Genomic DNA, 21,628 nt, shown 5'->3' on the forward strand with positions numbered 1-21,628 from the left:
TCCATTTCATTTCATTTTCATGTTGTTCGGCTGGATCGCTGCATGTTCTCATGCACAGCCATGGACCCGGCAATTCGCCGTCCTTTTAAGTCAGGAACGCCAGGAGTTTCACGTGGCACGGCTGCTAGCTCCCCACTGGGTGGAGCATCGATGCAAGGGCGCCGTGACTTTTTCATTGTAAAACTAGACACTTCCTCCGGACACAGCCTCAGAATTGGAGAATCCAGTCCAGTGTCTCTCCAAATGGAACAGTTTTCTATTTGGCAGTCATTGAACAAAGAACAAAGAAGAAAAGTAGAGCACAGGAACAGGCCCTTCGGCCCTCCAAGCTTGTGCCGACCATGCTGCCCATCTAAACTAAAATCTTCTACACTTCCTGGGTCTGTATCCCTCTGTTCCCGTCCTATTCATGTATTTGTCAAGATGCCCCTTAAGTATCACTATCGTTCCTGCTTCCACCACCTCCTCCAGCTGCGAGTTCCAGGCACCCACTACCCTCTGTGTAAAAAAACTTGCCTCATACATCTCCTTTAAACCCTGCTCCTCGCACCTTAAACCTATGCCCCCGAGTACAAACGCTGATGTTGAAGCAAGCCTCTGAAAATAGAGCAGAGACTATATTACTATATGTGTTATTAAGTTGGAAGCATCAAGGAGCTGAACATAGGTAGGACAAGGCTTCCTGAGTTGGACAAGATCCACTGCTGCTGCTCCAATGTTGTCAGGGTCCACCCATTTAAAGGAGTGGGAGAAAGTTAGTCACTGGGGGTTTTGTGACATTAGGACTGATGTAAACTGAGTGAGAGACGGTCAGTAGATGTGTGCTTGTCAGTGGTAACCATGTCGGGAGATTTCGGCTTGAACATGGTTGCTTTTCAATCTGATTTATCAGGCGGATAAGACCTCACTCTTTGGGCGGGATTTACCGACTGTTCACGCCGGTGGGAAATTCTGGTCCCATGCTGGCATACGGGTTTCCTGATGACGAAGGGTGCAGTCACCAGGAAACGTCATTGACAACGGCGGGGTCGGTGGATCCCGCTGGCAGGCCGTCTCCGCAGTTAAATACCACCCTATACTTTTATAAAATAACATAGATATACATATCATAATGACTAATTTATAACATTTAAAAAGCTGGATAAATACTTTAAAATGACTGAAGCCATGGATGGCTATGATTCAGACAAAAGGAACTTTCTAGCATTCAGAGAAGACATCTCTGAAGAGATGAATAATGATGCGGTGAGGAGCAAAAGACCACCTCCCAGCAGAAGTATACAAATGCCATTTACATTTCTTAAGATAGGCCTGGTCAATGGAGACTGCCGACCTGGTGTCTCAAAGAGCCCTGAAACTTCTTTTGAAATTCTTAATGGTTGAAACATTAACAATCTCAAGAATCCAGACAAAGGAATATCCTTTGTCAAAGCCAAAGTGGAAAAGGGGGACTCATGTCGCATGATGCCCTAGCTGGGTGAACTATTTACTCTGTCTTGCTGGACTGCCAATCAGTCGGCCATCTTCCATAAACCAAACAGCCCCTCAGAACCAGACTTGCATGCCTGGCCTCATCTAGGTTTTTTTTACTGAAGCTTCTGAACTTCTGTACCATTGCCAATTTTCTGCAAGATTAACTTGTCTCCGCGTGCCAATCTGATCGTAGAAATTATCACCACTGGACAAAAGCAATTACTGCGGATGCTGGAATCTGAAACCAAAGAGAAAATGCTAGAAAATCTCAGCAGGTCTGGCAGCATCTGTAAGGAGAGAAAAGAGCTAACGTTTCGAGTCAAGATGACTGGATCCTGGCATCTATCGGCCTTGCCGAGGAGGCCCCAGCCACACGCCGATTAGTACTGGTCCACACAAACGTGGACCAGGTGGACTGTACCTGGAAGGTCTTTGAGGTCATTGGAGACCTCTAGGTAGTCGGGGACAGGGCAGGGTGGAAGTCTGGCTCTCCCTCTGACAACCAGGCACCACGGTACTGACAGGTTGGCTCCTTACCACTGCCACCTAGGAGGGTGAAGGGTGAATATGAAGGCGCCTCCAAAAGGTTGTGGGGTGGGTTGAAGGGTGTGGGTCCTGAAAGGGAGAGAGGCCCAAAAGGGGATGTGGGGAGGCCTGAAAAGGGGATGAGGGGAGTTTTGGAAAGGCGGGCCTCCCCTTAGTGGGGAGTCATCACTTTGGTGGTGTGGGGGTGACATTGCCCATGGATATGGGGTGCAGGGGGCCCTAAAGCTCACTTAGAGATCAGGCACCCTTTCAAAATGGTGGGCCAATCTCTGTGGAGCCAGTCTGCCCAGAGTGTTCAGCTCCCCAGTGATGAAACCATTTCTAAGTGTGGACTAGACGGGTGAGAAACTCCACAAGATCCCAAAAAATGACTAAGTGACAGGGGGAGAGACTAAGTGTGGTTAAATAGCGACCATTTTGGCAGGAAACACCCAGCCAAACTCGTCCAAAATAAAACCTTTGAATTACGTTGATTTTGGACCCTTCTTACCATAGTAATTTTGAAGTGAAATATTGGGTGTGGTTCAGTGACCCTGTTGCGTCCAGAACGGATACGGGCGCAACGGATGAATCATGCGAGAGCCCCAAATCTGGCTCCCTGCCGGGCCGATCGTGAGGCACCCGCTGGACGAGATCCAGATCTGCATATTTAAAGGAACCTAACAGCTCATTTAAATACCCAGACGCTGGATTCACCTGGTGCCCGGGACTCAACAGCCGCGCTGAGCAGGCCTCGTCAGGGTACCGTTTAGCACTGGTCCACACAAAGATGAACCAGATGTAATGGCTGATCAGGAGATCTCGCAGTCTATTGGAGACCCTCTTGTGGTCAGGGACAAGGTGGTGTGGTACCCTAGAAGCCCCTGACACCTGGGCACATTGGCATTGCCAGCCTGGTGCTGCCCATGGCAATGTGGCAATGCCACCTTAGCACCCCAGTGCTTCCAGGGTGCCATGGGCAGCACCAGGGTGCCAGGGGCACTGCCAAGAGTTTGGCCTGGGGAAGCCTTGCCAGTTAGGGTGGGGTGAGGGAGTTCCCGGGGCCTTGCCAAGATTGGAGGAGTGAGGGGGGTAAAATGGTGGTGGGGTGGGGGGGGGGGTGCTGAAATGGGAGGTGGAGGAGGAAACATCAAGACTGCCGATCAAAATGGCGCCCCGATCTGCGAACAGATGTTCCTGCTGGCGAGCTGATCTCGTGAAATCAGCTCTGTGTGGCCTTGGCCGGTGAAACTCCAAGAGGCCAAAAAAAAGGCGAAGTGCGTTGAATAACGGGTTGTTTCTTGGCACTGCAGCTGCTGAGAATCACCCAGCTAAACCCGCCTGACAGCGGAATCCTTGTTCAGCTCACTGAATCGCACCCGTTATCTGTTTGTTTTACTCCAATGGCTTCGAGAGAGTTCCTTTCTTTTAAAAATTACTGATCTCTCCAGGTATCCCTGTTTGTACCCCGGCATTCCATTTGCCTTGTTTAAAATTTCACCAAGAGGGGCAACAGCGTCCTATGATACAGTGTAATGTCCCGCTTAGAGGGACAGACTGTCTTTGAAAAGAGCAGTCTGTCTGCTGTGTGATCTGTGCAAATGTTGGTGACCTCCCTGAGACCAAATCTACAATCAGGTAAATGAGCAGGCAGCTCCACAGCAACAGAGATGGACAGGTCACAAATCTCAAACCCTGCAACCGAATAAATGAGGCAGTCCAAATTTTTGCTTCGATATATCCTCAAAGCTACATCTTTAGAAAAAAAATAAATCTCTAGCTGTGGCTGTCTCTGCCCAGTTAAATCTATATCGATCTTTGTTTCTCTCATTCTTTCTGCTCAAACAATTGAATGTATTTAAGTCAGAAAGAACCCTGCACTGCAGAAAACAAATACTTCCTTCTTCACTGGTTCTGCAGAGTCTACTGAAGGACATTGAAATAAATAAGAAACAAAACTTTATATATTTGTAACAGGGTTCCATATGTTTTAGGCTACAGTAAATATTCAGTGTGGCTTAGTTTCGATAGTTAAGAATCAAAGCCAAAATAAGAATGGAAGAAAAAATGCGTCTTAAAGAATGGTAATAAGGTTGCTGGGAGAGATTCTGTTGACAATCAATGGCACCCAGTGCTTATACTGTGTATATACGTTGGTGTAAAATATTGTTTTGATGATATGGTAGAACTGTACAAGTGCTGCAATTGGAATAATGTCCATTCTCGTAGAGTACTGAAGGTTCAAAATGTCTGCAATATGTGAAATGAGTAAAACACTAGGCCAACCTGCTTTGCTTGGTAGTAATGCAAGATATGGATTGTAAAGATTAGAGTCATTCCTTTCTGGCTTTTGATGAGCCTGCCCAGAAATGAATGAAATGTATGGGTCCACCTGCGCCGTGCAAAGTGCATGTTTCACCGGAACAAAGTGATATATTTGGGGTATCGGGTGGACCGAGACAGCCTGCACCCGGACTATCAAAATAGCCCCTGCCCCGGGAGACAAAACCAAGCTTTGCTCCTTTCTTGGACTGGTGAATTACTACGGTTGATTTACTCCTGATCTGACAACCGTCCTTGCCCCCTTCACTCGCTCCTCAAAAGCACCAGCCTTGGGAATGGAGCAAGGCCCAGGATGAGGCATTTAAGAAGGTGAAACGGCGGTTGCCCTCTTCAGGGGTATTGACGCATTTCGACCATTCAAAACTATTATATGTCATGCGCAATGATTTGCCGTATGGCATTGGGGTGGTTCTGTCTCATCAGATGAGTGATAGTCATGAATGTCCAATCGCTTCTGCTTCCTGGACGCTGGCCATGGTCGAGAGAAAATATGAGCAGATAGAGAAGAAGGTCTGGTAGTCGTATTCGGCGTAAAGCGGTTTCATCAATATGTCTATGGCTGCATTTCGATATCATCACAGATCATAAGCTGTTGCTGGGTCTCTTCTGTGAAGACAAGGTGATCTCGCCAATTGCGTCTGAAAGGATTCAGTGATGAGGCTTACTACTGGCAGTTTACGAATACTCTTTCAAGCACCACCCCAGGGACCTAGATGGCGCATGCTGATGCATTGAGCCGTCTTCCTCTACAGACCAAATCCACAAACCCCCCTGACCGTAGCCAAAGTGGCCGCTGTCCTGAATTTTATGGACTCCTTGCCCGTCAGTGCATTGTGTATTCATCACTGGATGCAAACCGACCCCGTCCTTGACAAGGTGCGGTATGTGGTGCTATATGGTGGTTTGCATCAGTTGCTACCTGGGGAGTAGAAGGCCTTCTCCTGCAAGATCTCGGAGCTGACCATGGAGGATGGTATCCTCCTGTGGGGCACCAGGGCAGTTGTTCTGGCAAAGATCCAGGCACTCGCGTTGAAGGACATTTACAAAGGAGCACCCTGAAGTGTCCAAAATGAAAAAACTGGCGAGAAGCTACATCTGATGGCCAGGTTTGAACATGGACGTTGGTCAAGAGCACCAGATGTTCCCCATGGCAACACCCCTGCATCCTTGGTAGCGGCTGGTTCAACCTTGGGCTCGCGTACCTGCCGCCAGTTAAACGGATGCCAAAGAAACAGACTTAGGGCTCCATGGAAACCAGGCTGACAAGATTTCTAATCTTGTACATGACCACGCCACATGCAGAAACTTGTGTTTGGCCCCTCTGAGGTATTAATGAGTCGTAGGCTTCGCACACGACTGAGTTTGATTATTCCGGACATCGGTGCAAGGTGCGCCGTTACCAAGATTTGCAAATGTTTTGTCTGGTTCGGCGTCAACTTCTTCGACACTTTGTTTGGGGCTGGTTTAGCTCACCAGGCTAAATCGCTGGCTTTTAAAGCAGACCAAGCAGACCAAGCAGGCCAGCAGCCCGGTTCGATTCCCGTACCAGCCTCCCCGGACAGGCACCGGAATGTGGCGACTAGGGGCTTTTCACAGTAACTTCATTGAAGCCTACTCATGACATTAAGCGATTTTCATTTCATTTTCACCTGATGGTGTGGTGTTGGTTCACAACTTCAATGGCATTTGGACCACCTTCGCTCGCAGGGTGCTCCCAAGTGAAGTTTCTCGAAAGAAACCTGTCCTGGATTCTCCGGCTCCATTGCCAAACCAGCCTGCTGTACCTCCCAACGCCGACATTCCCAATATCGTATTGTCGGACTCTGAAATGGAGATGCAGACCTCTGAGGTTTCAGATGCTGATCAGCCGTTTCCCGCCGTTCCCAGAGTGGTAAATGCCAGCCAATCCGGCGCATAGAAATATGAGCTGGTGTGGGTCATACGACCCTTGGAACCGGAGCTGTCATCCATTATGATTATGGCTGATCATCCAACTCTGTAGCCTAGTCCCACTTTCCTCCCCATATCCTTTGATCCCCTTCACCTCAAGTGCTGTAGCTAACTGTTTCTTGAAAGCATGTTTTTGCCTCAACGACTCCCTGTGGTAAAAAATTCCACAGGCTCATCATTTTATAGGTGAAGAAATATCTCCTCATCTCTGTCGTAAATGGTCTCACCTGTATCCTCAAACTGTGACCCCTGGTTTTGGCACATCCGCCATCGAGAACATCCTTCCTGTATCTATCCTGTCTAGTCCTGTTAGAAGTTTGGAGGCTTGTAAGAGATTTCCCCTTCATTCTTCTGAACTCCAGCAAATACAGTCCTACTGATTTAATCTTTTCTCACACATCAGTACCGTCATCCCAGGAATCAGTCTGGTAAACCTTTGCTGCATTCCTTCTAGAGCAAGAACATCCTTCTTCAGACACAATATTCCAGGTGTGGCCTCACCAAGGCCCTGTATAATTGCAGCAAAACATCCCTGCTCCTGTACTCTAATCCTCTCGCTATGAAGACCAACATACCATTTGCCTTTTTTACTACCTACTGCACCCGCAGGCTTACCTTCAGTGACTGGTGTATAAGGACACCCAGGTCTCGTTGCACATTCCCCTCTCCTAATTTATGACCATTCAGATAATAATCTGCCTTCTTGTTTTTGTTACCAAAGTGGATAACCTTGCATTCATCCAAATTATACTGCATCTGCCATACATTTGTCCATTCACTCTACTTGTCCAAATTACACTGAAGGGTTTCTGCATCCTCCTCACAGCTCCCCCTCCCACCCAACTTGGTGTCATCTGCAAATTTGCCGATATTATATTTTGTTCCTTCATCTAAATCATTAATATATATTGTGAATAGCTTGGGTTTTAGTAACAACTCCTGCAGTACCCCACTAGTCACTGTGTGCCAATTTGAAAAAGACCCATTAATTTATATTCTTTGTTTCCTGTCCGTCAAACAGTTTTCTATCCATCTCAATACATCACCCCTAATCCGATGTGCTTTAATTTTAAATGCTAATCTCGTTGTCAAAAGCGTTCTGAAAGTCCAAATATACCACATCCACTGACTCCCCCTTGTCAACTCTACTAGTTACATCCTCAAAGAATTCCAGTGGATTTGTCCAGCATGATTTCCCTTTCATAAATCCATGCTGACTCTGTCCGATCCTGCCACTGTTTTCTTGGTGCTCTGCATTCAAGCACTCCACTGCATGATCAATTGCCAGGGTCGAATAGACTCCAACCTCGACTGCTATCTCCTCCTCCTCCTCTGCTGCATCGGTCCTCAAGGGGTCTTCAGACATTGGGGAGGAAGAATGTAATAGCCCGCATTGGAGCCTACGGGGTGGGAATGATTATCTCGCCCTTGGTCCTTTCAGAGTGCGAATCCCTCATAACCTCTGAATAAAAGGTTGGCCAGTGAGGCAATAACCAGAGCAGGAGCCCGGTAGGGATCTACTGAGCAGTATACATAGTCTATTGTAAATAAAACTATGTTTCTTTAATTTACTCAGTCTGGATTCCCGTGTCCTTATTAAACTTACGACTAGCACCTTCGGCTCCCATTTAAATGGGCTGCAATTTACATAATATTAACCAGAACGTGCCCCAAAATAAATATTCAGATTATGTAGTAGAAATATCCTTTTTTCTTTGAAGTTGCTGCCTCTGATCTCAGCCACCGAAAACTATGTCAGGATGCTAAATAGTTGGAGTTCTGTTCTAGTGGGGCAGGAATTCTGCCCACTTTTATTACTGTCAGACAAAAGAGTATGCTGTGGGGAAAACCAGGAGTTAAAACTCTTTCTAAAAGTAATTTGATTTTTAAAGATTTTATTCTGTATCCAATTTTGAGACATTGGCTATTCAATTGTGTTGAATTTCCAATCTATAAAAATCTATATCTGTATAAAATTTACAGCAACACTCTTCACTCCACCTGGGCACCTTACTGTCCCATCCTGAGGTCCCAGCCTGGATTGCTGTCCTTTGATTGGTTTGGGACTTAGAAAATGGAGGCAAATGAGGTGAGGTACGCAAAATTGTAGCAGAAACCATGGGCGGGATTTTTTGATCCTGACGCTAAATGTTGACGCCATCGTAAACACTGTTGTGTTTCTCGAGAGCGTCAACATGGCCTCAGGAGCAGCAATTCTGACCCCTACAGGGGGCCAGCACGGCACTGGAGCGACCCATGCCGCTCCAGCTGCCGATCCGTGGCATCAAATGGGTGCCGTGGGTCTGCGCATGCACAGTGGGGCCGGCGCCAATGCGCATGCGCAGTGAGACCGGTGCCAGTGGCGCATGCGCAGTGGCTCCTTTCTCCGCACCGGCCCCAACGCAACATGGCGTAGGGCTACAGGAGCCGACGTGGAAAAAAAAGGCCCCCAGCCCGATCGGTAGGCCCCAATCACGGGCCAGGCCATAGCTGATGCCCCCCCCCCCCCAACCACCAGGCTTCATCCACGCCGAGGTCCCGCCGGGTAAGAGCAAGTGTGGACAGCATCGGCGGGACTCGGCTTTTCTAGCGCGGCCGCTCAGCCCATCCTGGGCCGAGAATCGTCGGGGGGGGGTCCCGTAGAGCGGCCCCCGACTGGCGCCGCGCCGACCATGTCGGCACCGATGGCGCCGATTCTCCACTCTCTGGAGAATCGGCGGACTGGCGTCGGGGCAGCGTGGCGTGATTCGCGCCGGTCCCGCCGATTCTCCGGCTCGGCCCCGGGGTGAGAGAATCTCACCCACATTTCATGGATATCAGCCTTTATCCAAATTATTAGCATAACTCCATCCAAGGTAATCACTTCAAAGAATTACTTCAGCCAAAAGGCTTTCTTCTGCAGAGAACCTGAGCAAGTATTTCTGCTCAGATATCCTTGAGAAAGTCCTTCTATTGAAAGACTCCGTTAAAATCAATTCCATAAGAACTTTAAAATTGACTATAAGTTACTGTGATAATACAGTTTTTTATTTTGAGATGTATATCTTTTTTGTTATAAATTTAGAGTACCCAATTCATTTTTTCCAATTAAGGGGCAATTTAGCATGGCCAATCCACCTAACCTGCTCATTTTTGGGTTGTAGGGGCGAAACCCACGCAACACGGGGAGAATGTGCACACTCCACACGGACAGTGACCCAGAGCCAGGATCGAACCTGGGACCTCGGCGCTGTGAGGCAGCAGTGCTATTGAGATGTATAGCTGAGTTCAATACTGTTCTAAATCTTCAATATAAAAGTCAGATTTATCTTTTTTTAAGGCTCAACTGGATAACTATATGGTTATGAGAATGAGATCAACGGAGGTAGAGGTGTGTACAGTTGCAAATGATCAAGTGCTTCATATCATTTTTTTTGGTCCAGTGGGACTTCAACCTTGGGATTATTATTTTTGAAAAGTGACTGAGTTAGGTTTGGTGATGTTTGGGATTTAAGAGCATTATGTTCAGCACTTTCCCTCAGGAGACTCGATAACTTTGGGTTGAAAAGCCATGATGAGGGACATTGTGCATTGCCTGCAGAAAGAATAAACTTGATGGACTGAATGACCTTTAGTTGTTCTGTTCTTTATGTTCTTAGCTCTGTATTTTCTCAAAGCGACACAAAGTGTATTTATGTTTGCCTGTCACCCTGCTACTCGTATGTGCTTTGAGAAACAAAACAATGATATTTTCTTCACTAGAATATAGTCACTATAGCTGTCCGGGAAAGAAATATAAACAGCAAGCTTAGGTCTGCTGTTAATCTGATGTTTAAAATATCAGACAGTTGCTGACTTGTATTCAAAGAGACATGTCAATACTTTGAGAAAGAACTCTGCAGAGTAATAGAAAAAATGTATTGCATTTTACACCTTTCAGTGGTGAATACTTCAGCCAGGATCTCAAAGATCCATTTGAACCAATATCATCCACAATTGGAGCAGGGTTATAACTGCCTTGCCGCTATATCTCTAAGCGGTTTACTAAAAATGCTTTTCTCTTCTTTTTGCACCACCTCAATGCGGCCATTGTTCTCTGCCAGCGCCAATTTTGTGGAAACATCGCCGATGAAGCTGACCTTATCCTTCCATGGTGTCTGCACATGCACTTTTCAGCAGAGTTCATGTTCACTCGGGTGATGAACCTACTGCTCCTCGATGATATGAAAGTCCAAAAAAAATGCTCCCAGAACATCCGAAGATGGATGGCTTCTGGGTTGGAGGACCTCCCCCCCCCCCACCTCCACCCCCTCAATCCTCTGCCATCTGCAAGAAGATTGCTTTTATTTCCCACTCTATTCTCAATTGATTTTGCAGTATTCCTACTTCCAACTCATGAAGATGAACAAACCTAGCACAGATCTAGATCAAACCAGGAAGCCACAAATTTGCCTCCAGAGTGACATTAGTTTCAGTGCTACAGATGCCTTTCTTTTCCCCAAATGGCGTCAATTCTGACACAGCCCATGTTGAATGATATCTTGGCAAGCGCATTACCAGGGTCTGGAAGTAGGAAGATTATGATGTCACTCAGTGTCTAACGCTGATTGATGCCCCGCTACTCTAGATAATGCCCTCTCTTAAACATGCATTTAGCAGTATGAGGGAATCCTATTTTTAAAGGGATCACCAAGAAGTTAGTTGCTTATTACTTTCTATTGATTCAGCTTGAGTTTGTGGAAATACTGGAAGTTTTGATAAGATGCTTCCAGTTGGGGGATTCTGCAGAGAGTGTTACTGCATTTGGGAAAGTTGTTGCTGCATAAGATTTGGTGGGCAGCACAGTAGCACAGTGGTTAGCACAGTTGCTTCACAGCTCCAGGGTCCCAGGTTCGATTTCTGGCTTGGGTCACTGTCTGTTCAGAGTCTGCACATTCTCCCCTAGTGTGTGTGGGCTTCCTCCGGGTGTTCCGGTTTCCTCCCACAATCCAAAGATGTGCAGGTTAGGTGGATTGGCCATGCTAAATTGCCCCTAGTATCCAGAAAGGTTAGGTGGGGTTACTGGGTATGGGGATAGGGAGGAGGCATAGGTTTGGGTGGGGTGCTCCTTCCAAGGGCCGGTGCAGACTCGATGGGCTAAATGGCCTTCTGCATGTAAATTCTATGATTGGAAAGTCCGATGAGCTATGGGTGCCACGGTAGCAGTCAGTCTCCTTGGCTGCAGGGAGATAGAGCAAAGGCAGCATTTAAGGAAACAAGTTTCTTGCAGATGTTACGAAGAGGGTGGTAGGGGGAGAAGGCTTTTTACAGGAGAAGGCATCCATCTTGAGAGATCTACCATGTGGATCCAGTGGCACTTGCGACACTAAAACTCAGTAGAAATTTGAGTTAAAACTTGCTGAGTGCAAATAAGAATCGTTTATTGCCTCTATTTGATTACATAAGAACTAGGAGCAGGAGTAGGCCATCTGACCCCTCGAGCCTGCTCCGCCATTCAATGAGATCATGGCTGATCTTTTGTGGACTCAGCTCCACTTTCCGGCCCGAACACCATAACCCTTAATCCCTTTATTCTTCAAAAAACTATCTATCTTTACCTTAAAAACATGTAATGAAGGAGCCTCAACTGCTTCACTGGGCAAGGAATTCCATAGATTCACAACCCTTTGGGTGAAGAAGTTCCTCCTAAACTCAGTCCTAAATCTACTTCCCCTTATTTTGAGGCTATGTCCCCTAGTTCTGCTTTCACCCGCCAGTGGAAACAACCTGCCCGCATCTATCCTATCTATTCCTTCATCATTTTAAATGTTTCTATAAGATCGCCCCTCATCCTTCTAAATTCCAACGAGTACAGTCCCAGTCTACTCAACCTCTCCTCATAATCCAACCCCTTCAGCTCGGGGATTATCTTCGTGAATCTCCTCTGCACACCCTCCAGTGCCAGTACGTCCTTTCTCAAGTAAGGAGACCAAAACTGAACACAATACTCCAGGTGTGGCCTCACTAACGCCTTATACAATTGCAGCATAACCTCCCTAGTCTTAAACTCCATCCCTCTAGCAATGAAGGACAAAATTCCATTTGCCTTCTTAATCACCTGTTGCACCTGTAAACCAACCTTCTGTGACTCATGCACTAGCACACCCAAGTCTCTCTACACAACGACATGCTTTAATATTTTATCGTTTAAATAATAATCCCGTTTGCTGTTATTCCTACCAAAATGGATAACCTCACATTTGTCAACATTGTATTCCATCTGCCAGACCCTAGCCCATTCACTTAACCTATCGAAATCCCTCTGCAGACTTCCAGTATCCTCTGCACTTTTCGCTTTACCACTCATCTTAGTGTCATCTGCAAACTTGGACACATTGCCCTTGGTCCCCAACTCCAAATCATCTATGTAAATTGTGAACAATTGTTTGCCCAACACGGATCCCTGAGGGACACCACTAGCTACTGATTGCCAACCAGAGAAACACCCATTAATCCCCACTCTTTGCTTTCTATTAATTAACCAATCCTCTATCCATGCTACTACTTTACCCTTAATGCCATGCATCTTTATCATGGCATATGAGAGTCACTTAAATCTTGTTCTCCAATAAGTCCGATAAGCAAAAAGGACTTAAAGAGAAGCAACTTGTACACAATTGAATAATACAGAAATGCTTTCTTGCTTACGGCAAACAGCTTGCACTTACTTCAAGAGTTAGAGTGGAAAAGTGAAAGTATAGAGATAGAGAATAGTTTAGATCAAAGTATAGAATGATCTGGATAAAAATGGCCGTACGGACCCTCATGGTTATACTAAATCATATCAGTCTTTAGCCATCTATCTACACCCCCTTGTATTCCTAATTGGTTTGGGTTTGAATCAAATGAGTTTGATTTGATGGTTAGCTGTCAATCTTCAATGTGCAACATTAGTTTTAATTGTTTCAAGTCTGAATACTTGTGCATGTTATGGAATGCCATCCTGTGTTATCGCAACCAGCTTAAAATGGTCTTCTGCTGACTTAATTGTTATCTGCATTGTGAACAATGGCGCCTTCATATTACGATGGCATTGCTATGGTGTTGCTCTGTCCTTGATCTGACAGCACAAGTATAGTGTCAAACTGTCTTCCAAATGTGCTGTTTTAATCTATAATGGAATTATGCTGTGTCATGCTGTTTTGTTGAAGCTGTATGTTTTGAAATGACCTGAGGTTATGAGTGAATTTAAAATGGGTATTTAGAAAGATCGGGGCTTAATATTTACGCTAAGTAGCTATCTTTTACCTATCAGGTGTATTAGAAAATAGTTGGCTTCTGCAGGGTGGTAGGGGGAGAAGGCTTTTTACAGAAGGCATCCATCTTGAGTGTTCTGGGAGCAGTTTGCATTACTTCACCACCCAGGAGCAGTGGTTTCATCATCTGTGACTTGCAGAACTCTGCTACCTCTTGGAATCAAATCTGCATTCTGAGAGCCATGCAAAGATGGTGCTCCCCGTGGCAGTGAAGGTGACCATTTCCCTTAAAGCAATGGGATCCTTCCAGCTTGGAACAGGCAAAATATCGAATATCTCTAAATCTGTCATTGCTTGCAATATGAGAAAGGTGACAAAGAGTGTGTCCACCAGGAGAGGAGACTTCTCCAGGATGCAGGGTGCTACTGACTGTACACAGTGCAGTATAAAGGATTAATGGCTATTATACAAATATTTAACATGCATAATCAGATCACGCATCTCTATGCTTCTGGAAGGAGCCTCATGCTTATCTCTCCCTGTACATGGCTTTACTTGGGTAATAAATGTTTGGAAGTTCCTGGATGTATTGCTTCCTGTAATCTCTATTAAACACACACTGGGACCTTTTACGATAATACTTCATGATGACAATGGTATGTTTACTGACTAACAATGCAACAACAAAACAGCTGATGGCAGGAAAGCCATTGAGAATACGGCAATGAGGGAATGACTACAGGAAAGAATCAGAAGAAAGTGCCAGCAGAGACGCAAGACAGTCAATTAAAGTGGCTTCTGCCCAATATCTTTGGCCACTTGGAAGACTCCAACCAAGCAGCCTACTGGAAAAACTGGCATCGCAGATTCAACAGCTATAGGCTGCTTCAGGGTTAGCATGGAAGCCCGATAAAGAGCAGGTCAGCACACTCTTCTATTCCATTGGTAGAAGTGCAGATTATATTTTAGTAAGCAGGTGTTAACGAGGATCCAGCAACCTACAAAGTGGTTATTAAAGCTGTATTTCAGTCTTCAGAGGAATATCATTACAGAGTGAGCTACGTTTGAAAGGTGCATTCAGAATTCCAGAGAAAGTTTTGATTTTGACAAAGGTAATGACCTTTTGGCTGGTGGGTACGAATATGAGGCTGTAAAGGATTAACTCATCTGAGCTCATATTGTGGTGGGTGTGCTTGATGAAGCCTTATCTGACTTTCTGCAATTCAGGGAAGAGCTGACATTATCCAAGGCAGTTCAATTAGTGAAATAGGCTGAGCTATGGAAGCAGAACCAACTTTTTAATCTGGGGTGATGCAGAACCTTTTAGGAATCAGACTATTGACCCAGTTAATTTTGGGAGCAAGAGAGGTACTAGCACACCCACTGAAAAGCAGACCTCGAGTGATCCAGTATTTCCGCTGTGGCACTAAAAACCCCATCAGTTAAAAGACTGTCCCACCATAAATGGAGAGTGGCATTCCTGCACAAGATTGGGCCATTTTAATGCAGTTTGCCACAATAAAAAGCCTCCTACTCCAATATTTAAGGGGAAATCATTCATATCAAGCAGCATCCAGGAAGGATAAGATACAGAGGAACACAGTGCATGGTCAATGACCAAAAGGCCAATTTTAAGTTGGACACATGTACAGAAGCACCCATTCTTTGATATATTATAATGACTGAAGCCTGAGCTCCTCAAACCATCTACTGTCCAAACTTAAGGTCCGGCGTTCTCCATTAAAGGTCCGAGAGCAGATAACTGCCACACTTCGTTATAATAGAAAATAAATTACAGAAATTCTTTATGTTATCCAAAATCAGGCATGTTCATTGCTGATCTGGAGAGCTTGTTCAGATTAACAATTTATTAACAAGGTGGAGGTTCTGTACATCTAGGGCAAATTCAAGGAGGAATTTCTGCAATTCTTCACAGGTCTCTGGGGAAGCTCCAAACAGCTGACCATATTACCTTAAAACCAAATGCCAAGCTAGTGTGTTTGCTTACCTAATGACTGGTCCTGCAGCTACTCTTGAAAAAGGTGAGGCAAGCGATTGACTCTATGCGACACCGGGGGATGGTATTGTTGGTAACACAACCATTTCTTGGTGCTCAGGTATGATGCCTGTACCCAAGCCTAATAGCACAATTTACATTTGTCGGCACCTCGCACTTTTGAGCAGACTGTAAAAAAAGAGGTCTACCCCAACAGGAACTTGGCAAAGCTCGCAAGGAGCTCAGTTTCACTGAACTAACAGCGGTTTCTGGCTGCTTCCATTAGACAAAAAGTAGAGGTTGTTAATGGCATTTATCATATCCCTCGGCCACTTCTGTTTCAAACCCCACCATTCAGAATTTGCCTCAGTGCCTGAGATCTTTCAACATGCCATGACCGGCATTCCAGAAGGTCTGCATGAGAGTCATCTGCCAAAAGGACGATATTCTCATTCATGGAACGACCACTTTGGAGCACTATGCCAGGGTGGGAACAGTGTTACAATGCTTGCAGGTCATTGCACACGTCATGACAACTCCTTAAGCAGGACCTGGCCTGGTATTGAGATGTACACCAGCAGAGGGAAAGAGTGCATTTAACACAATCAGAGATATGTTTGTGTCCACCGTCCCCCGTTAAGACCCAAGCGGTACGCTTCAGACGCCGTGGGTGGAAGCTACATCGAAAAGCCCTGTAATTAAATTGAAATGTTTGCAAATTGATGTAAATAAGGTTCATGCCAAGAAAGAGGGTGAACCTGATCCAGTCACCAGCAGAGTGGGCAGGGAAGAACTGAAATTGAGATCTCGCTGGCACAAATCCCCTGTTGGCTCTCTCGCGAGATTAGTGGCCATAACGCGGTTTGTGCCTGCGGCGAACGGGGTTGTTAGATTGTGCCGATAAGCTTTCTTCCCGGTGTGGATTAATACTCTGGATGAAGTGAAGTCAAATGGCTACACAGGTCCACCTTGGTGGCCATTATTGCCAGGTTGAAAGATATTTCTGCCACACGTGGCTGGATTTCAGTGTGGTACACTGTAGATTGCCTGGAAGGCCAACCTCAAGCAGCAATGGCAACTGCCTGGGGCACCAGTGGAGAGATTGTGGTGGGAGAACAAATACTGCCATCCGAAGAGAGGACAGCAGTTTTGTGCTCCCTGGAAACAACACTACTCCCTCCTGACTGGTATTCAGTCCTCGTAATCTGCTGGAGAACAGATTGCTGGACTGCTGTGACACCCTGCATGCCCCTTTGTGCACTGGCATCTGCAACCACAATGGCAGCAGTCTAAGTACACATGGCAATATATTGAGATTTCATGGCCTTCATCCGAGCTTCCATTGCAGCACTCAGGTGTTGCATGGCTACTGCTTGTCTGATATTTGAAACTGGACATCGTTGCTGAGATATTCCATCATGGACGGGTCCATAAGTGTACGAATGAAGTTGTCCACCACTTCCACACAGGCAAGGATGGTCCTTTAGTGCTGTATAAAGCCCTGTGCCAAGTGGAACTCCGTGCTCTTTGACAGCGGCATAAGGCTTAAGGCTCTCTGGCAGGCCAGTCAATGCATCAAACATTTCTGTCTGCATTCCCATCAGTCTTGGTTTTTTCCACTCCACCAAAGTATTCATCTGCAAAAGGCCAACCTGGGTAACTCCAATGATCCCATTTTGACCTAAACCGTGTACATTTGGTCTTTTCATTTTCCATTTATTTTTCCCTGTGTTGGAATACTTTGCACTATAATATAATAATCTTTATTGTCACAAGTAAGCTTACATTAACACTGCAATGAAGTTACTGTGAAAAGCCCCGAGTCACCACATTCCGGCGCCTGTTGCGGTACACAGAGGGAGAATTCAGAATGTCCAAATTACTGAACAGCACGTCTTTCCGGACTTATGGGAGGAAACCGGAGCACCCGGAGGAAACCCACGCAGACACGGTGAGAACGTGCAGACTCCACACAGACAGTGACCCAAGCCGGGAATCGAACATGGGACCCTGGAGCTGTGAAGCAACAGTGATAACCACTGTGCTACTGTGCAAGAGGGCGTGATTCAACAGAAATTAAACAGAATCCCATGTCTGGCGCGTTTACGCGTTTAGAGAGGTTTCCTGGCGCTGGCAGTGCAGAGAATGGTCCCACTATTAAATGTGACTCTGCTTCATTTCTTTGCCTCAGCGAGGAGCGGGCCCGATGAGGCTGCACTTGGTCCCATTTCCTGTACTAACGAGCTCTGCTCACCAGTGCAGGAGGAGATTGGGGTGCCATTTTTAAATGGTGCCCCAATCTCTGAAACCCCCACCACCACCTCCAGAACCCCCTAACGCCCCAACTTACCAATGAGGGATTCCTCGAGCCACCCCAACCACACCTCATAAGGGCAGGGTACCCCCTGGCCCGATCACTGGCGCAGGCAAGATGCCACCTGGGTACCCTGATGCTGCCAACCTGGCACCCTGACAGTCCCCCTGCCAGCCTGGCAGTGCCACCTGGGCACCCTGTCACCCAGATAGCACTCAGGATGCCCAGGGGGTGCTGCCACAATGCCTGTGTGGTATCAGGGTGCCAGCGTACCACCCTACCCAGAGGCTGACCACCCAGGGGCCTCTGATCGCCTGGGAGACTGGGAGGCCCCTCCACTCCCCAAGTACAGGTATGTGTGATCCATGTTGGTGGCTAAACAATGCTCTTTTGGGGACTCTGAGGCATGGGCATTAGACCCTGCACCTCGGGTAACTCCGGCACAAAGTGAGTCCAACTGTTCGCTTGATTATGCAAATCTGGCTGCCTCCCATTGAGGGTGGGATCCGGATTGTGACGCCTCACATGATCTCATTAGATCCCGCGAGGCGTAATGAGACCATTAAATCTTGTGGGTGTGACGCTATTGATTCCCGCTGAAAAGAAAAATCATTCACTTGAACGAAACGTATATTTTTTTAATAAAGTAATTTCTCGTATGTACCAGGCACACATGTAGCATACATCTAAGTCATGTTATATGATGAACTCACGCATGCTTATTGAATACCAAGGGATAAGTACTGCACCGATCTGTGCATTATATTGCCAGATGGTAAGCCTCACAATATCATTCTCTAGTTCCTCTGATGAATGACCACTCAGTTATCCAATGTGTTCGCCCTCCAATATTTGGCGCTCAGCATATTATCAGCGGTATGTTTTTTTGCAAATTTATCAATTCACTAATGACTACAGTGCTTGTGTATGAACAAAGATCCATGCATTGCCTGAACACAATGGTCCAAAACCTGCACATGCGCGAGAGAATGGCAGAGCTACTGAAACTGCAATTCTATTATACCAGATATTGGCTGGAATTCTTCCGTAATCGGGATTCACTTTTCCTTTCCCGCACCCCCGCCAGCAGGTTTTGTGGTGGCTTGGGGTGGTTTCAATGGGGAATGCCATTGACAAATGGCAGGACCTTAAAATCTCGGTGCGCGGCTGAGAAACACGTGGCTGGGGCACGGGAGAATCCTGCTCCTTGTCTTTAGTCCTCCGGGTGCTCCGGTTTCCGCCCACAAGTCCCGAAAGACGCGCTGTTAGGTCATTTGGACATTCTGAATTCTCCCTCAGTGTACCCGAACTGGCGCTGGAATGTGGCGACTAGGGGCTTTTCACAATAACTTCATTGCAATGTTAATGCACGCCTACTTGTGACAATAAAGATTATTATTAATTAGTAGCAGTTTTGCTTGTGTAAAATGAGAACCTGGTGGAGGAAATAATTTGAACGATATCAACAACAATTAAATATGGTTCTATAAAAGCTGAATATTTATGTTTACAGATCATGGATTGAGCAAGATACCAAAAGAAAGCACCTTCAGATAATATTTTAACAACACTGCAATTGAATATACAAACCAAAGAATTTTTCCCTAATCTGCTGTAAAACTATTTACCTTCAAGTCTGCCACGAGCACCTACCATACTGTGTGTGAGTGCCACGTCAATCCTGTCTCCTGTAGAAGCTTGTGAGTGATGTTGGTAGCTGGAAAACTATACTATACTGGAGAGATTAGGAATTCTGTTGACTCTAATATAAAAACGTATCAAAAAGGCTGCAATCTTGACTTCCAAGGATGCTCATCTCAAACCCAGATATTTTTTTTGCTTTAGTGTAGTTGAGTGACGAATACCATAGCACATGACACCACTGAGACCGAAAAGACAAAGGTAAATAAAGAAATTAATAAGGGTTATTACATCTTGGTGGGTGGCAGGGGAAAGAAAGGAAGTGAAGAGTTTTACACTTTTGAGCTCTTGGAAAACAATAAATCAAAACCAGGATATTTAATGAATTTTGACATTGATGCCGTGCGTATGGAAGGAGGAGGCAAAGTCCCTAGAATGGCTTATCCAGCATTGCGGAAACACGAGAACTCAGAGGAGCACTGAGCAGAACAGAATTGATAAAATAGAAATGATTGTTAAAGGTTGTAACAGGGAGACCAAATATGAGAGAAATAAAATCGAATAGCAAGCTATTCCGGTAACCTGTCCCAAGTTCATATGAGGAGTTGTCACCAGATCTTCCACAGATATGAGAGCTGTGTTCAGGTCCTGAATCACGACACACACTTGCTTTACATTTGTACTAAATTACCTGAGAAACAAACATTAATGTTGTTACACTTTAGGATTTTTGATAATCTGTTTTGCAGAGAGATTCTCTTGATATTGACTTATGCTTCAGTGTTGTTGTTAAAACAATGCATCTTTAAAAAGAAAGGCCGCTCGCTGAAGGTGGCATTGTGTATTAAAACCAGACAAGCCTATTTTGCAGTTGTTACCATACTCCTTCTATTTCAATCTAATGCAAGGATCTCAAGCCGATTAGCCAAGAGAACCAGTAATATCAAACATTCTTGTTGTATCTTTAGACTAACTGTACAAAATTAATAGAATTGCAGAAACATGTGGGTTTGATGCTACATTAATAGAGGTTTTATTGAATAGGTTCTCACTGTACAAGGTTTGGTCCGAGACTCCTCAATAGCCCCCAAAGTAGCCAATGACATCATGCATGTCACCTGACACAGTTCTTAAAGAGACATTGCACAAATCCCTTACTCTTAACCTCCAAGGTCCAACACAACTAATAACTAGCATATTAACAGTCATAGATTTACATCTATATAGTACAGACAACATATTATTACATTGTAATAACACAGTCAATAAGTCAGATCAGGTGGACTTCTATTTCTCACTGGTTGCCTGTGCACTTCTGGGACTTTGTCATTCTCAAACTTAGATGCATTTTCAGGTTCTCCAGTAGCTTTCTCTCCCCTGGTTGGCATTAAAGGCACTTTTTCTGAGGGAAGAGGAGGAGGGTACTTCTGGCGCAATTTCTGCTTCTGTAGATAAATGATAAGTTACACAGTCAGATAAAATGGAGACTGTGACCACTTGAGGTAGTTCTGGCACTGGCGCCAAACATGTGTTGACAAAATTGTTTTTCCACATGAGTTCATCTGTTGTTTGGACCATGTAAGATATTGAACCAGTCCGAGCCAATACCATTGCAGGGACCCACTTGTCACTAGTGGTGTAGCTGCGTGCTAACACTTGGTCTCCTTGTTGAAACAAGCTCTCCCTTGAATTAATTTTTCGTTTCAAGGTCTGTGGCTGTCGGTTTCACTCTACTCTGTCAGATGTCTCCTCTAGCAAGAGTAAATCAGAGGTGGTCCTCCGCTTTCTTTTCATCAATAGCAAGGCTGGTGAATTTTGTATAGGTGCATGTATCAAATTTCAGTCCGTTGCTGGAAACATGTTCTCATGGTGCTGAAGTGAACTTTGGTCTTTTGAGGCCCTCAGTGTCTGTTTCAAGGACTGGACAAACCGTTCAACTAAACCATTTGTGGATGGGTGGTAGATGGTGAGTTAATATGTTGAACTTCAAGTAGTCTTGAACTCTTGAACTCTAAACTGTGGCCCATTGTCGCTCACAATCTGCTCTGGTTTTCTGAATCTCATTGAGCTCCTCAATGGTTTGTTCTGCCATTGTTGACTTCATTACAACCACAGGCTACTTTGAGTGCGCATCTACAACAACCATGAACATGTGTAGCTATGACTTGTTGG

At 45.6% G+C, this 21,628-nt stretch overlaps 1 protein-coding gene across 3 annotated transcripts in view; it reads right to left on the minus strand.

The window, feature by feature from the left end:
• LOC119953757 (alpha-1,6-mannosylglycoprotein 6-beta-N-acetylglucosaminyltransferase B-like) overlaps window positions 1–21,628 on the minus strand; it is a 1,231,367-nt gene that overhangs the window by 979,538 nt on the left and 230,201 nt on the right. The gene's annotated exons all lie outside the window — the stretch shown is intronic.

Source organism: Scyliorhinus canicula, chromosome 18 (genome assembly GCF_902713615.1).
Source record: "Scyliorhinus canicula chromosome 18, sScyCan1.1, whole genome shotgun sequence".
NCBI classification, from domain to species: domain Eukaryota; kingdom Metazoa; phylum Chordata; class Chondrichthyes; order Carcharhiniformes; family Scyliorhinidae; genus Scyliorhinus; species Scyliorhinus canicula.